The sequence below is a fragment of the Hibiscus syriacus genome, unplaced genomic scaffold, assembly GCF_006381635.1.
Source record: "Hibiscus syriacus cultivar Baekdansim isolate YM2019G1 unplaced genomic scaffold, ASM638163v2 tig00002237_pilon, whole genome shotgun sequence".
In the NCBI taxonomy this organism is placed as follows: domain Eukaryota; kingdom Viridiplantae; phylum Streptophyta; class Magnoliopsida; order Malvales; family Malvaceae; genus Hibiscus; species Hibiscus syriacus.
The window spans coordinates 3,049,780-3,067,384 of record NW_024061918.1 but is presented as its reverse complement, the minus strand read 5'-3'; the positions used below and the strand labels follow the sequence as shown (position 1 = coordinate 3,067,384).

General features: G+C 33.7%; 1 pseudogene; it reads left to right on the top strand.

The window, feature by feature from the left end:
• Nucleotides 1-6,326: 6,326 nt before the first annotated feature.
• The window catches only part of LOC120142104, a 48,784-nt pseudogene continuing 37,505 nt past the window's right edge, over nt 6,327-17,605 (top strand).

The following is a 17,605-nucleotide window of genomic DNA, read 5'->3' as shown; positions in this document are numbered from 1 at the left end:
TCCATTCCATCACTTCATATCTCTTAATTCTACAATTGACAAGTCAAATTTATCTTCCAATTTGAGTAAAGAACTCTATTCCAGAATTTCATTCAAAAACTCTTAATCTTTAATCTCTCCTAATTCCACCATCCTTTGTTTTTAAGATGATTTAAGCTTTCCTAAAGCTTAATTATCATCCAATAATCATAACCAAATCCTAAATTCAGCTAAATATCAACTAACAAGAGATCTTACCTTTGCTTATGGCTTCACGGTGGAAAAGAAGAGAACGAAGAAGAAAAGTCTGGAACTCTCTCATATTTTTCCACCTTTTATAATACTAAAAAAGGGAAGATAAAAATCTTTCCCAAGAAAAGACCATTTTGCCCCTTTAGTTCATCCATCCTTGTTATTTAATCAAATATTAAAATTCTTACTTAACTCCCGAGACTTTTAATTTATTTCTAAATTGAGCACAAAACTTTCAAAATTTGCAATTAGTCACTAACCCTAACTTGGGATGTTACAAGTACTTACTGTTAAGTTCGCATAAAAAAATTCTAAAGAAATAAAATTAAGAAATATGACATTCCCATTCACACAAGTAATTGACATTCATCATTATTCTTAAACTTTCCATGATAGTTTGCGAAAATATATCGGACACAATACCGATGTTGGACATAGGGTAATTGCCTCATTGGACCTAAAGAGTCTATTACTACTTTGATCCCAACTCCGCGATGAAATGACACACATTTTTTCCCTCGTGACAACATGTAAGCGTAAGTTTTTGAGGAAAAAAGCTCAAGAATCTTTATTTTCTCTTTCAATAAGGGAAAAACAACTAGAAGAATATTGTGATTACCATATTGAACAACTGCCAATATCAGAACTTGCTTGTATTTTCCATATAAGAATGTCCTATCAATTTGGACCACAAACTTGTTGTATTTCACAACATTAATGCACTGTGTGTAGTCCAAAATAGCCGGTAGAATTGACATCGATTGCGAAACACTCAATTATTGTTATATGCATGGCAAGTTTCAAAGTCCATTATTGTCCTAGGATTCAGTTTGCGCACTACCCTAAACCAACTTGGTAGTTCATTGTATGATGAATCCCACTCACCGTGCGGCTTTTTAATAGCATTCTATTTTGCCTTCCATGCTTTTCTATAGAAGACGGTGTACCCATATTGAGATTATATAGCTAAAATCAGCAACACAATAGCTACATGAAAGCTTTATTTGACCATGGGCATGATGGTTTGACAGATAATGTCGAAGTCCAAGTTGGTTTTTCTTTTCCTCTTCGATACACAAACCATCCAGTAACATTCATTATCACGTTGACACAGTAACAAACATACTTTTCGCTAGTGGATAGGTCGATTTTAGAGTTAACATAATTACGAATGTTGTAATTCTTAATAGAAATCATCGCTTATTCTTTTGATGGAAACTTCATTCCGATATATAACTCACCATCATTGACTGATGAGTTAAATCCATAGTCACCAACATTAGGCATATCCGTAAATTCTGGCCTGTACATTGCACCATAGTCAATTTCATGCATGTGCGCTAGAGGTTCAGTGTATACCGTAGTTGTGAGAACTTCATATATATCATCATTATCAGAGTTCATGTTGAACTGCGGTGATTTTGGCTCACGAAGAGGTTCTTCTTATGGAGATGAGGGTTTCTTTATGATGCTGATATTTAGGTCAAACAAGCTGGTAGTTGAATGCTTTCCCCTTGAGTTTAAAGGTATCATGTCATACGGGTTTTGGATTGAGTGATGTGTCACAAGCATCTCGACATTGAGGTCGAAGAAGCTCATAATTGAATACCTCTACTGAAACTTAAATGCATCGTGTCAAATGGGTACTGAACAGATTGTTGTATCGATGTCATCCCCATATTCAAGTAAAAAATATTGGCAAATGAATATCTTCCCCTTGAATTGGAAACGACGTTATTATACGGATTGTTCGTAAAGCCACCTCGATAGACATCGTAAAAAGTTGTTGATGAATGTCTCATCATTAAACTTGATGGGATAGTACCATGATGTGGATTTCCATTATGGCGTTAAAAACATTACACATTATTATAGTTGGACTATCAACTTGATCATCTTGTTTAGCCGGCCCATAATGGGAGTATAATGACATACCACGAACCGCAAACACTTCAACTAATGTCGTATACATCTGTGTATCGACGTTTGAATTTTGATTTTGAGAATCAACCATCATAGCAACATCGTCATCTTTGGAGAGTTCGAACGATGTATAAGTTAACGAAAATACTACTGTTGAAAATCTGTACTGAAGTGAGGACAATCTTCTAGTACTTCCAACATGAACATTCCTTGAAATTTTAGTGTTCAACTCCTCAAGAGTGATGTTTCTCTTAAAAGATATTCTGACAAAATGATTAGATATTCTGACAAAATGATTAGATATGAAGATAACTTATGTTTCATCTTGTAACACCCCAAACCCGTACCTTACCCGAATACGAGTTTTAGATGTCACATTGACTTTTTAAAACAATTTCTTTAAAAAATAACTGAACATTTGAACTTATATTAAGAAAATACAATAAATACTATTAAATTATGCTTCATTATAAAAATTTAAGGAAAAATATGTATTTGTAAACAGTACTATACGGTATGAGCAGTACCGTGAACAGTACCATGAACAGTGAAAATTTTCGAATATAAATTGTGTATCGATGCATTGTTGTAGTAACTTTCGTAAAAATACATATAATCTTGTAAAAATCTAAGCTTTCATCCCTATAAAATTTATCAATTATATATATGCATTTAAAACATTACAAAACTCAATCGTATGACTTTTCAAAACCGATTAGAACATATCGGATTTAATCCTTTATTTACATGTCATCCACTTTCCTTATTACAAAATACATACTATACATTTCTTTTCTGATCTGATCTTTGAAAAGGAGGAACTGACCTGTCTTGGATAACTTTTATCAATCTTCTTCTTCTCGGAACCTACGTGTGAAACAATCACACACTAAGTCGTTGACTTAGTGAGGCATATAAAACATATAATAAAAATCATAAAACATTTCATAAAGAAATACACTTAACACCATATACTTCATGTAATACAATTCATATAACTAAAACATATACGCTTTCATATAACCAATACATGAATCCTGTAATTTATTCCACATAATAAATCACATATGCATATCACTTTCAGTATATTTATTTAATCTCTTTATTAGCCCATGTACATTAGTGAGAACTTAAGGTATGTGAGTACATTGAGGTTGTGTACTATTATGCTGTCACCACAGCTCGTATAATTATCCCGAAAGACATATCCAGAGGTCATAAAGAACCTCGACAACTGTTCATAGGTCCCAAAGAACCTAGGTAAACTGTCCATATGTTCCTTAGAACATAGATATACTGTCCATATGTCTCGAAAGACATAGGTAATTCTGTCAATATGTTCCGTAAAACATAAGTAAACCCTCGACTATTGGCATTCCAACTATACCACTAGCTCTCGTATCATATACTATGGGCATTTATTTTTTTGTTTCATATGCTCATGTACTCATGTATTTCTCTTGTGATCACATATACTTTTTATTCTGTCACATACCACATGTATGTGTAACCATATATCTCATATCATACCACATGTGTCACAAGTGCATGTATTCACGTAGATCGTTTCATATGGCTTATACCATTTCTCATTTGTTCATGTAAACTCGCATGTCATATCATGTCACATATATCACATAATCATATAGGCTCACGGTTTTATCACCTACCATGTTATTTCACATAAACTCATATATTCTTATCACATAGCTTCTTATTATATCATTCACCTCACATAACTTATTGTCATATAATCTCATATCACATATACTATATTCACATACTTCAATATCATTTGACTTATTTCATTTATTACAAGAACATATCCACTCATATAATCAAGCATACATACATTTTATGTCATTCATTTCATTCTCTATATTCTTATCACATAACTTATTTTATTCTTATCATCACCATTCATCCCTTTTACTTACCATATTCATATCAATAACACATATACTCATGCACACATATAAATCATAGCAAACACATACTTCTATGAATTCATGCATTTTACTATTGGAAATAGACTTATCACAAGTCTTATTTTCCATTGAACATCATATACTAAATAATGTGCACTCACCTTAGCATTGCTTTGATCCTAACTCTTTGATTGTTCCGGAACTTGTTTAGGCTCAAAATCTACATAAACATAATTTCCGATACAATTATCAAAAGCCTAAACCTTATAACTTGGTATTAATAACTTAGGCTATTTTAATGAACCAAAAATTCCATTTTTCCTTTAGGGGTGTATCGATGCACTATAGGTGCATCGATACACAAAATTGCTTCGAAATTCCCATGCATCAATGCACCATTTAATGCATCGATGCACCTACAAAAATTATCTTAGTGCATCGGTACACACTCATAGTGCATCGATGCACCTACCCGGAATAGACTATTTCATCCAAAAATCATCAACACTTCACCCAAATTTTCATGTATAAAATCCTTATTATACTACTAAATTCATATATAACAACTTTAACAAATTCCTATCATTTCAATACCTTATAATCTTCCATATTTCATCCAAATTCTTAAGGCTAAGAATCATACCAAATTTTCCATGTTATCCAAACTTTGATTTAACACTTATAACTTCTTACTCACACCTATGACAAGTCAAATTTAGTTTCAAATTCAACTTATCAACTCTTTTCCAATAATTCACTTAAAACCCCATTTTCTTTAATCTTTAATAACTTCTTCATCTTTTGATTTTAAGATAACTTAAGCTTTCCTTAAGCTTAGTTATCATCTAATGATCAAAACCCACTCTTAAAATTAACAAATAATCAACAAAATAGAAAACTCATCTTTGCTCTAGCTTTGGCACGTTGGAGAAAAGAAAAAGATGAATAATGAAGAGTGAAGAGATTTCTGGAGAAATCTCCCAACCTTATCACCATATATATCATTATCTTATTCATTTCTAAGTCAAATGACCATTTTGCCCTTTAATTCCTTTAATAATTACTAACAGCTTTTAGGAAATCTCCACATAAATCATTGAACTATTCAACTATTCTACTTTTATCACCAAATTCTAAAATTTTACAATTTAGTCATTAACCCGGTATTGAGAATGTTACACATCTTCCCTAATTTCTCTATCATAGTAAACAATAGCTGAAATACGCCTCATTTTTAGAGTTTAAAAGTTTGAAAGTTTGAGAGTCTTATATCTACAAAAATAATATATTAAATACGCCTAATTAAATAAATAATATATGAACTTAAAAATAAACTAATGCTATAACATTTAAAAAAATTCACAGTAAATTTAATAACACAATTTAACATTGGTACCATCTCGAGAAAATGTCTCGAGATTTGATCTCACCTTCAACTTTATATCAGCACAAAATAAAACAAAATCATTAGCACAACAAATTTGGTCAAATAATTAAATATAAAATAAATATAATATTATAATAAATAATTTTACCTTCTAAGAATTATAATAAAATCTACTTAGCTTAATAGAAGGAATAATGTGAAAGTAATTTTGGTATGGTTTGATGTTTGCATTCAAGGGTATTTATAGGAGAGGAGGATGAGTGCGTCGTTGAGCTTTAAGGCTCGGGTAATAATGGAGTGCCCAATAATTCAAGGTGAATAATGGAATACACGAATGGTGATCCGCTCCTTCTGCTGCATGTCAGTTTTTCCCGTGAAAGCGCAGATGGTGATTCACGTTTTGCCCGCTTGACGCTAGCTCGGACTAAAACCCAGAGCGTTTGGTGATCCACGCCTTCCGTCCATATTAGCAAATGAATGTTAGATCGGTAAAATTTGGTCAATGAATTCATGATATGTAATTATTGATTGTTTATATGCTTTTGGGTAAAAATGCCTATCTATGCATTATGCAAAAAAATAAGATAATTTCTCGTGTTTTACGAAAATGAGGTTTATACATTTATTTGTTATTTTATCAAAAAAAAATTTATCTGAAAAGTTAATAGGTAAGACGTGAGATTTATTAAACATGTTTTTGTAAATCCGATGTTATCCTAAGTGTATAATTTAAAAGGTATTTTTTAAAAAAAAATCTTATTTGAGAGGTATTGATTTAACAAATAAATTTTTAAGAGTTTTTCTATATAATAACGCGCTCTCTCTTTCCCACGATTTCCACCACACGACTTCCATTATTGGTACTACAGTCTTAAAAGGCTTTCAAGATTCCACTTTCACCCCTCACCTACCTCCTACTTTGCTCCCTTTGCCACTCTCATCAATTGAACCTTTTGGTTTCTTTTCCAAAAGATGTTGGTAACCTCGATAAGTACATCTTCCCCTCCCTCTTCTTCTTTAACCTCTCCTTCTGATGAAAAGAGAATGGCGGCCATGCCGCCTTTGTCGGCGACGATTTGTTTGGATGAATCGAGGTCTTTCCGTCGGTTCCGTTACCCGCTGAGTAGATTGCAGTGCTCCAACACTTTGGGCACCATGCACCTCTCCGGCGTCAACTTCCTTGTCTCCAGAGGATCGAAATTTCGCGTTTTCTGTGAATCTAAGGTGAGCTTCACTTACCTTCTTTTAGGTTTCTTCGACGTTCTTTTTTACTTTATTTTACGGCTTCCAAACACTAACTAACCAGCAAAAAGTCCATGGCCAAGCCGGCAAAATGGAATTTTTTGCAAGTGCTCTTTAATGTTCTCCTGCAAGTTGGCCTAACAGTGAGTAATGAAATCTATAAATTCGGGTTTTTATTTATTATATTGAATATAGTGTTTTAAACCGTTTGAATCATGGTTAGAAAAATTGGATTCTCAGTTCAATTAAATGCTTCAAGTATGTTTACTTGTTGGGAGGTTCAACATTTATGGTTCGTATGGATTAGCCTCAAGTCCAATGTGGCTTGAGGAGCATTTTCCTCTAAATTTTTTTGTATTAAAATTTTGAAGAATAAAATAATGGTATAATAGTAATTTTTACGCGAACTTGACAATAAAGGAGAAAATGGTAAAACATAAAAAATCAAACATCAGAAACACCAAATTAAATCCCAAAAAGTAGTTAAAATCTTTTTTTTTACCCAATTTTCAAAATTTCCAAAATATATCTATATTATTATTTAAAAGTTTGACTGAATTAGTGTCACTAGTTATCGAGTACTAACTCAGTTGTTAAAAGACTGAAAAGAATCCTTCTAATATAATGATTTTTGTCTTTTCATAATATTTTAAAAAATTTTTTCTCAGAATGCAGGTGTGATAATTTGGTGTATATATATCTATATATATATTGAATATACATATTGACAATTCTTTTTTAAAATAATTCTAAAGTTAAATTCTGACCAAATCCATCTCATAGCCTACTTTCCCAATAAAATCTTTCATCCCAAATTCCTTGACACTATAATACTTGAAACTGATTTACAATTAGGACTGAGGTTACAATTCACTGAATGTGTCGTCATGCAAAAGAGTATATACAATTAGGGCTTTAAGATACAACAGAGCTCAATGACTGTTTGCCTTTTGCATTGAGGAAAATAACCCAGTTCACACTGAGTAGTGTACAACTAGACTATCAACTTTTATGAAGAAATTGTGCATTAATCTTTTTATAAAACTATCTAAAATAGAGGGAAAACGAATGAAAGTTCCAGTGTTTTTGTCTCAAAATACTATCCTCCTTGTTTTCTTTATAAAACTCAATGTGCTTTGTGTTGCGTGCTGTGAGTACTATGAATTGGACGCAAATTATGTGCAAGTATACACAATAACACAAGTAATAAAGAGTGAGCAAGTATTGTTCTCACGAGGATTGTAGGAAATTGCAAGTTAAGTTAAAGCATGAATATTCAATTATCTAAGTATAGTTAGTGTGGTGGTATGAACAAATGAAAATGTAATGACAAAAATGGAATCTGTGCGGATGGGTGTAATGGTATTGTGGAAATGTTATGGCAATGTGAGATTTGATGACAATTTGACAGATGAAAATGTCGTGACAATTGAAGATGTATTTGAAATGTAAACAACTGAAAATGTCATTGCAAAACGAATTGAGAATTCGGAAATAAGTAAGCAGACATAATAATCCTCACACAACAAACTACTATGTGAATGAATGATGGGTTACTAAGGAATCCTAAGCCTTGCATCTCAGAATGATTTAAGCTTCTATAGTCTATTTGCTCGACAAAGTCTACTAAGAGTGCCCCTAAGCTATCTCTAGTCATGGGACCCGATAGATAAAAATGTCACAATAATACCTCTCGGCGTGAACAGTAACATCAAACCTATCGAATAAGCACTATTTCTTTTAGTCGTTGAAATCTTATCCTTATCTCTAAGGTGGATTAAACCGATTGCTCACGTTGATCCTCCCTTAGTTTATTTCGAACACTAAGGATTGTTCACCTAGCTTCTCTCGAACACTAATTGTTCTACCTAAGAAAAGGCTACTCTCATAGCTCTTACAATCCTAAGCTATTAAATACAATGAGCAAAATGAGCAAAACAAATAGATAAACATAAAAACTCAAATCATTCATTAAAGCAAGTACTTAGTAATCCACAAAATCCACACCAAATAAGGTTTAGTTCATGATGAGATTCGAAATATCTAAGAGAATAATCCGTTCCATATATCCCAAGTTATCTAATAAAAATAAAAGCATAAGGGTGGAGGAAACTCCCAACGCATGCTGCCGGTTGCTCCTCAGACCACCACAAACGACACTTTAGCGTGCTAGCTCCTCTTGGACGTATAACTCGCCACTCTCTCGAGCTTGGCTATGGAAGAACCCTTTGAAAAGATGAAAGGGGAAAGAAAGTTGAGAACTTTCAGCCGCCTCTTGCTTAGCTCACTATTTCCCTCTAAAGAATCCCCCTTCATTTTTGTGGCTACATTTTCTATTTATATTAGGGGAATGTCCTATGTTTTAGTGTAAAAATTCTCATAGTACCATGAGATACATTCTCCTCACGTGAATATGGGTACAAAGGTGGTAGTGGTCCCTTTTAAGGTGGTTAGTACCAGAAAACACGTGAGTGCTGGATAGTTGATAGCTCCCATAAAAATATTTTTTTCATTTGTCTTTTTGTTCGCACATGAGTCATCTCAAATTGCATTGGCAATTCGCCTTTGCTGACCATCTGAGAATACAACGACAATTCTCCATGCTCACCCTTTGCTTCATTAACCTGCACATCATAAGCATAACACAATCTTCCTCGTAAAACAACACCATTTACAAAATAATGTCACAAGAAACATAAATAACCAAATGCAATTATATGCTTCTAAATGATCTATATGTGCTTTAAGATGACCAATAACTTAAGTGAGAAGACCCTAAATATAGTTTTTTTACGGAGTTATCACACACCCAAACTTAAGCTACTGTTTGTCCTCAAGCAATGGATAGTAGTTAGCAAAAGAAAAATGTCATGGCAAAGTTCAGCTTCAAGATAGTCATGTGGGAAAGAGTTTTAGTCCTCATAAATGTATTAGCATCAACAAGTTAGACAAGTGGAGATTTCAAGAATATTACACTAGGATAATGTCTTTTGCTAGTGTGTGTGCGTGATTGTATCCAATCTATGTTTAGTCATGTTAGAAAAATTCTAAATAAAGTCTACTATTATGCCCTAACATGTTTTCAAATTTAAGCACAAGTTCATTACTCTTATTTCCATTTAAGTTACAATTTTTTCTATATACTGCTACGAGGGGAGTCAATCTATCACAACTACCATCACACACTCTAGATGAATGAGATCATATCTTTCATCCCTAAGCTAGTCAGGTAGAGTAATTCCGTTACTATTTTCATTCACTCGTATGTCCGCGGCTGCCATTTATTAAAGGCTTAATTCAAAAATAAGTGCCTAAACTTTACCTCGAAAAACGATTTGGTGCCTAAAGAATTTTTTGCTAAAAATTGGTGCCTAATGTTTTTCCAGTTACACTTTTAGGTGCCTACCGTTATATTTTTTATTTTTTAGAAAATATTATTTTTAATAAAAAAAGACTTTTTAAAAAAAATTTAATTTGTTTACAAAAAAACCCCAAACTTTTAATGAAATTATAAAAAACTAAAAAAATTTATTTCAACCCCGTTACCATGGTGGAACACCGGAGGAGCACCGACGGAGCAAAAAGGAGGAGGGTTTTGAGCGGAATTAGACGGTGGTTCGAATGGTAGTGACGACGTGGAATATGGACGTCGGTATCGATCAAAATCGACGAAAAATAGCGACAGTGGCTTAAAATATGTCGAAGCTTTGAATGTTTCTCCACAACATATGGCGGCAGCTTATGGCGAAAGGTCATCGGGTGTTTATTGGGGGTTGGCGTCGATTCCGATGGTGGTGGTGATGGTCAATGCCCGTCGGCCGACCGATCGATCGATCGACACAGAAGGGGGAAAAAGGGATGGGGCGGCTGCTGCATCGTGGGGGGGTTTACAAAAAAATATATCTTTTTATTTTTTTAATTTTAAAAAAATTCTGAAAATTACTATAGTGTGATACATGTCACTTAACGGAGATATTTAATGACGGTTAACGTTTGGGAACCTAAAAATATAACGTTTGAAACATTAGGCACCTACTTTTAGCGAAAAATTCTTTTGGCACTAAAACATTTTTCGAGGCATAGTTTGGACACTTATTTTTATATTAAGCCTTTATTAAAATGCGGTATCCAGGTAATGCCATGTCAAAGAGGAGTGTCACTCTACAATTATGTCGAAGCATTTATTCACAATTAACAACAATTCAAAATACATAAGGGAATTTAATTTAAGCAATTACGTTCATTCTCATTAATACACACCAAGGCATTCAAGCTTTCTTTCCTAAAAAATTTCTAAAATTCTTAAGCATAAAGAGCATACAATCGTGTAACAATTAAAAGCACAAACAACCAAGTCCTAGGGCAAATTCTTATTTTCATTTTTGTCAAATGATCAGTGAAAATATCCATTTTTGTCATGTCCACCAACATTTGTTTTTGATATTTTACCTCCACAAACTTTGTTTCATCAATACCAAAAGAAATAAAGAGCCAGTTTTCACTTTCAATTGAAACTTAAATATATAATTCAAAGTCCCTTTTTTTCCCTTCTTAAAGGAAACAAATCCATTTAAAAATGTTGTTGCCTAGGATCAAACTAGGGGCCTTTAGACTAACACGATAACCGCTACACCCCAACTACTATACACATTTAAGGAATTCCCAATTCCCCGTTTTTACTGGATTAGAGTATGTTGAAACTTAAAAGAAAGAGGGAAAAAGTAAATGAATAAATGAATGAGCATAATAATTAGCAATTTGAGGGTGTAGGCTTTCATATTTGTAGAATTGGTAAGTACAAAAAATCTCATTCTATATGAATCAGTAAGTGGCTAGATGAAACCAAGAAGGAATAGAGTAAATCTAAAGAAGAGCCAACTAAAGGTCCAACAGTTGCCTCTGAAGCAGTTTATTGGTAACAGTGTGATTGCATATTTGCTTCTGGTAAAGGAAGTACATAAATTAACATCACTTGGGTCTATATATAAATGCAGAATTGGAAATCTGAAATGGATTGTGCTCTAGAGATACAGATTTCATGTTAATACAACGAGAGGGGTAAGGATGATCCTCTCATGACTCCCACACACTAGAATATAACAATCTCTAAATAAGATACAAACTAATAGGAATTGAAAGGGAAATGAAAAGGCATGTCTGCTCATACAGAGAACTTTTCAATTAAATGGATGTCTAATTGGGCAATCACATATCTTAGTAATAGACATAAATATCCACAGATACTTTTTGAATAGTCAACCTTTTTAATAAGGGAAGGGGTCGCCTCAGTTGGAACCTATGATTTGATGTTGTAAATATTCTAAGATGAAAGTGAGAATTCATTAAGAGATAACATATGTTGTATTTGAATTGATTGATGAAAAAATAAAAAATAAAATGCTTTTATAGGCTGAGAATTACAAAAGTAAAGTTTAACAAGATACATTTTTCCTAATCTTTATCTCCTAAAAAGGCTTATCTTCTAAGAAAAGCATAATCATAAAGTACAAGTAAATTTTTTTCCTTGTAAATCCCTATACCATATCATACTCTTATAGTTAGCTTGAGCATGTTATTGTTATTACCATTTTTTCAAAGGATGTTAAAATACATTTTCTCAAAGCTTTAAAAGTTCTTTTCCAGGAAAAACTCTTTTACACTTGTGTCCTTTGGTGCTCCGACTCCTTGTTTTTTTGAAGTACTTGTATCCAAAACTCATGTCAATGCATAATAGAACAGGGACATAGGGATATAACTTTCCTAAAACCCTCCTAATACATGGAAAAACTTCAAAAAAACTGCACATACTCATGTAGGACATATACCCGTATTAGACACTCACATTTGAATCTGAGTAACCATGCACATACTCATGTAGAACATATACCCATATTAGACACTCACATTCGAATCTGAGTAACCATGTTATTTTTTCCTGTCCTAGACACAAGAGTTGCAGATCAGAAGGTGTTCGCCTTTACTAGAAAAATCATCATTGTCTAGTAATGGTGCACTAGTCTCGGATGAATGGAAAGCGGTCCCCGACATTTGGAGGTCTTCAGCTGAAAAGTATGGTGATCGAGTAGCATTGGTGGATCCATATCATGATCCACCCTCTACCTTGACGTATAAACAGGTAACGTTTTGCTTCTATACGCTATAACAAAACTATTTAGATACACATTGAAGTAGAGATGTGAAGCCCAATTCATAATTTGTTGAATTAATATCTGAATTCTGATTTCTTTCATAATTTTTTGTATTTAATTATCTTAAATTGTATTAATAACTCATAAAATATGTTTTTTTCTAACTTCCCGTTATTATTTCCTGTATTTATGTAGAACAAGTCATTATATCTTTTCGATCGTTTTATTTTCAATTCCTTCCGTATTTCAGTTGGCTCAGGAAATATTGGACTTTGCCGAAGGTTTAAGGGTTATTGGAGTAAAACCAGAAGAGAAATATTCACTTTTTGCTGATAATTCTTGCCGGTGGCTTGTTGCAGATCAAGGTGCGTATCATTTGTAATTTGCCATTAACTTCCTTGCTGATGTCCATTAGCTAAATATAGGGTTCCTTGGAAGTGTACTTGTATTACCATATATATAATCTAAACATGTCATTACTAGTTTAAACATGTTTATGACCTTGTTGAAGGAGTTTTTCTAGTAGGACTCAGGTTTTTGGATAAGGTTTTTTATAGGCAGTTAAATCTGTTTCTGTAGAATTATTAAGGGATGAAGATATTAAGTTCTAAATAAACAAATGAGACTACAGATTGGGAGGAAAGTTGAATAACTAGCTATTGGAATAGTAGCCTAAGACACAAAGCTTAAAATTTATGCAGTCATGTTTCTTATATTTCATTTCTTGATGCTCCACGCTCAACAAATTCAAAGCCCGAATCACCTGTCAATCCCCATGATTTTAAGCTGTATCTATTTTTAGAATCCAATGACTTATGCTTGAGACTTATTGTTGCATCAAATTTTAACCTGTCAATCCCCTTGTTGAAGGAGTTTTTCTAGTTTTTATAATAGGACTCTGGCTTTTGGATATTCTTTTATAGGCACTTAAATCTTTTTCTGTAGAATTAGTAAGGGAGGAAGATATCAAGTTCTATATAAACAAATGGGACTATAGATTGGGAGGAAAGTTGAATAACTAGTTATTTCCTTAGTAGCCCAAGACACGAAGTTTAAACCTTATGCAGCCATATATCTTATATTTCATTCCTTGATGTTCCACATTCAACAAATTCAAAGCCTGAATCATCTGTCAATCCCCATGATTTTAAGCTGTATCTATTTTTAGAATCTGATGACTTATGCTTGAGCCTTATTGTTGCATCAGATTCTGTTTTTTTCTGGCATACTTGTTTCATACTGACACTGAGTTCATTAAAGAGTTCATTTTTTCCCTAGCAAAATGGAACTTTTATTGTAAAACTTACTTGCTTTAGACTATAAACATCTACGTTGTCTGGTTTATAATTTTATTTTTTCTTGTGGGCAGTGAAGGTTTTCCTATGTACATCCAGCCTTTTCCATTTTTTAAGTCTTGAAACTTACTATGTTTTCATTCTGAAAGTTGTGAGGTTATTCATTATTATATCTTGAAATTGGTATAAGATTAGTATCCGATGTAGGAACACTTTTATTTTTACTCTGTCACAACCTTTTTAGTAGTTCAATTTATGAAATCTTAAAATAACTTTGGTGTATTATTTTGGCCTAGCTATAATGGCAACAGGAGCGATTAATATTGTCAGAGGGTCAAGATCAGCTGTGGAAGAGCTTTTACAGATATACAATCATTCAGAAAGGTTCAGGGAAATAAGTGCTTTTGTAATATATTTCAATGTTTCTTTTCCTTTCTCTTTTTTCCTTTTTGAAAAATAGAACACTTGACTTTTCATGTTTGAAGTGAACTCTAGTTTTGTAGTTTTCTAAGCAAAAGATATCCTGACATATTGTATGCAATGCCAACTATGTATACTCGCTATTGTTATTTATTGTGCGCTTAAGTATCTATTTTCACTTTAGCTTACATCAGCACACGAGTCCAGCTATGTTACTTGGATTCGGGTGTGAGTCATATACATGTGTTTGGAATTCATATCACTATAGGACTTGTTGGATTTACCCCTTCCTTGTGCATTCCTAATTCTAATGATTGGTAGTATTTTCTACTTTGAATTTGATAACACACATGCATGCTCACATGAACCGTATGTCTTCTGATCGCCTCTAGTTATTTTTTTTGAAGTAATAAATGCCTGGGTTTCATTATTCAGGCTATTGTGCCTTCATTGTGATTTGTACTACAGAAGTTGCTGATTTTATATTATTTTTTTTATAGGAATAGGAGGTTTCATTAAAAACCTCCTTCTTAGTTGACTCTTGTGGAAGAGGCAACATCGGAAGGAGGAAAAGAGTACCTCATCTTATTAATAAACCAAAATTACATAATCTTACATCTTACATCATAACTTCCCAAAATAAAATACAAACCAAACCAACCATAAAGCTATAATCATCAACCAATTCCCTCCTTAGCTAACTTATCTGCCTCCGAATTGCAACTCCTAGGAATCCATCTAACAATAATACCCCTAGCAGAAACTAAGGTCCCAATTTCCCCAACCAAAGTACTGAGAAACGTAGGGGCAAAAACTTGTGACAGAATCCAATCAACTGCTGATTTACAATCAGACTCTAGGATTAATCTTCCTTTCGAAGCCTATTCAGACGAAAGGAATAGATCAATTCCTTGTTTAATAGCCTTCAGCTCAACTAACATAGGAGGACCAGGACCCACCGCTATAGAAAAACGAGTTTAAAATATTGCAATTCGAATCTTTCAAGACTCCACCAATTCCACCCTGCAGCCCATCACCTCTCACTGCTCCATCAACATTGAATTTAAAGAAATCTGTAGGAGGTGGAGACCAGTAGATAGCCTTCTTCGATTTATAGGAAATAGAGTGAAATGTATCTGCCAACGTTGGATCTCCTACTAGTATGTAAACCTGAATATTAGCATTAGGGAATTTCGCTAAAAACCATTTAGCTAATCTAACCCTGGAAATGAAGAACAAAGAAGTATCTAGTTTCCAGTTCTCAAACACCACTGAGTTCCTAGCTTTCCATAAAGACCATAGAACGACTCCTGGAATAAACTTCCAAATAGTAGACTGCTCCCTTAGATAAGACCAGGAACAAAGAAGGGAAGAAGGTTCTTGAGGCATAACTGAAGAGATATCCCATAGTCTTAGAAATCTATACCACAATTCCTCTGCAACCGAGCACGAAATAAACAGATGATGGATTGTTTCCTCATATTTATGACATAAAGGACACAAAACATCTTCTATCGAAATCCCTCTTTTCTTCAATTCCACTCTAACCGCCATTTTTTGATGAGTAATCTGCCAAAGAAATGTTTCTACTTGAAATAGTGAGTCTACCCGATTTTGCCGAATACACGCCTTCGCCTTTCCCCGACCAAGCTAGAAAATCCTCCATAGATTCATTCAAGACAATATTATGAATCAAACTCATTAACGCACACCACTGCTCAAACTCCCAATCACAAAGATTTCTCCTTAGTGTAATATTCCAAACCCATCCATTATTTTCAAAGGCACCAAATTCAACCACTTTACCCCTTTTATTAGTAGAGAGGGCAAAAATCCTAGGAAATTGTATCTTTAGAGAAGATCCATTGACCTAAATATCATTCCAAAACTCAATTGACCTACCATTTCCCACTTGTAACTTCGAGTTGGACCTCAAACACTCTCCAATCACGTCCTTTTTCTCATAGTTACTCAGAATCCCTCTCCATAGCCAAGAATCTTGAGGAGAAACAACTTTGCCTATTGACAAAGATAACATATTGATATTATGCAAACATCAAATTAATTTTTTCCATTGAGAGTCTTTTTCATTTGCATACTTCCAAACCCATTTCCCAAGCAAAACTCTATTAGCCAAACTCAAATCCAAAACTCCTAAGCCACCTTCTTCAAATGGTTGACATATCGTATTCCAATTCACCCAATGAACCTTTTTCTTGTCTGAAACTTCACCCCAAAGAAATCTGGCCATTGCTGAATTTAGTTTCTGATTTACCTTCCCAGAATCTTAAAAATAGAGAGGTAAAAAATAGGTAAGGATGACAACACCGATTTTACCAACACCAATCTTCCAGCCATCGATAGTGATGCTGCTTTCCAGCCTGCTAATCTCGAGTAAACTTTCTGTAAAATGGGCTCCCATAACAACTCAGAATTTTTATTCTCCCCAATAGGTAAACCTAGATAAATCATAGGAAAAGATCCAATCCCGCAACCAGCTTCCAGTGCAAAATCTTGTAGACTGTCTTCTTTCATATTAATCCCAAACAATTTACTCTTTGACAAGTTAAGATGAAGCCATGTAATTAAACTGAACACCCTCAAAACTCTCTTAATATTAAGAATTTGGGTGGAGAAGTCTCTGCAGAATAAGATTAGATCGTCTGCAAACTGTAGATGCGTCAAATTAAAAAGATTACCGACCTTACCAATACTGAAACCTTCGAAAAGGCCAAGAACATCAGCTTTACTTAGATTTAAGAGCTCACCAACAATGTTGAACAATTGAGGGGACAAACTACACCCTTGTCTTAACCCCTTACCCATATGAAATTCTGGTGTTGGAGATCCATTAACTAGAACCGAAATTGAAGCAGAAGAAATACAATAATCCATCCAAGATATCCATTTATCCCCAAAGCCCAATACCTTCAATAATCTTAGAATAATTGGCCATTCCACTGAATCATAGGCTCTCTGAAAATCGACTTTAAAAACCACTCCTTTCCTGCCTTTTTTCCGCCAATAATC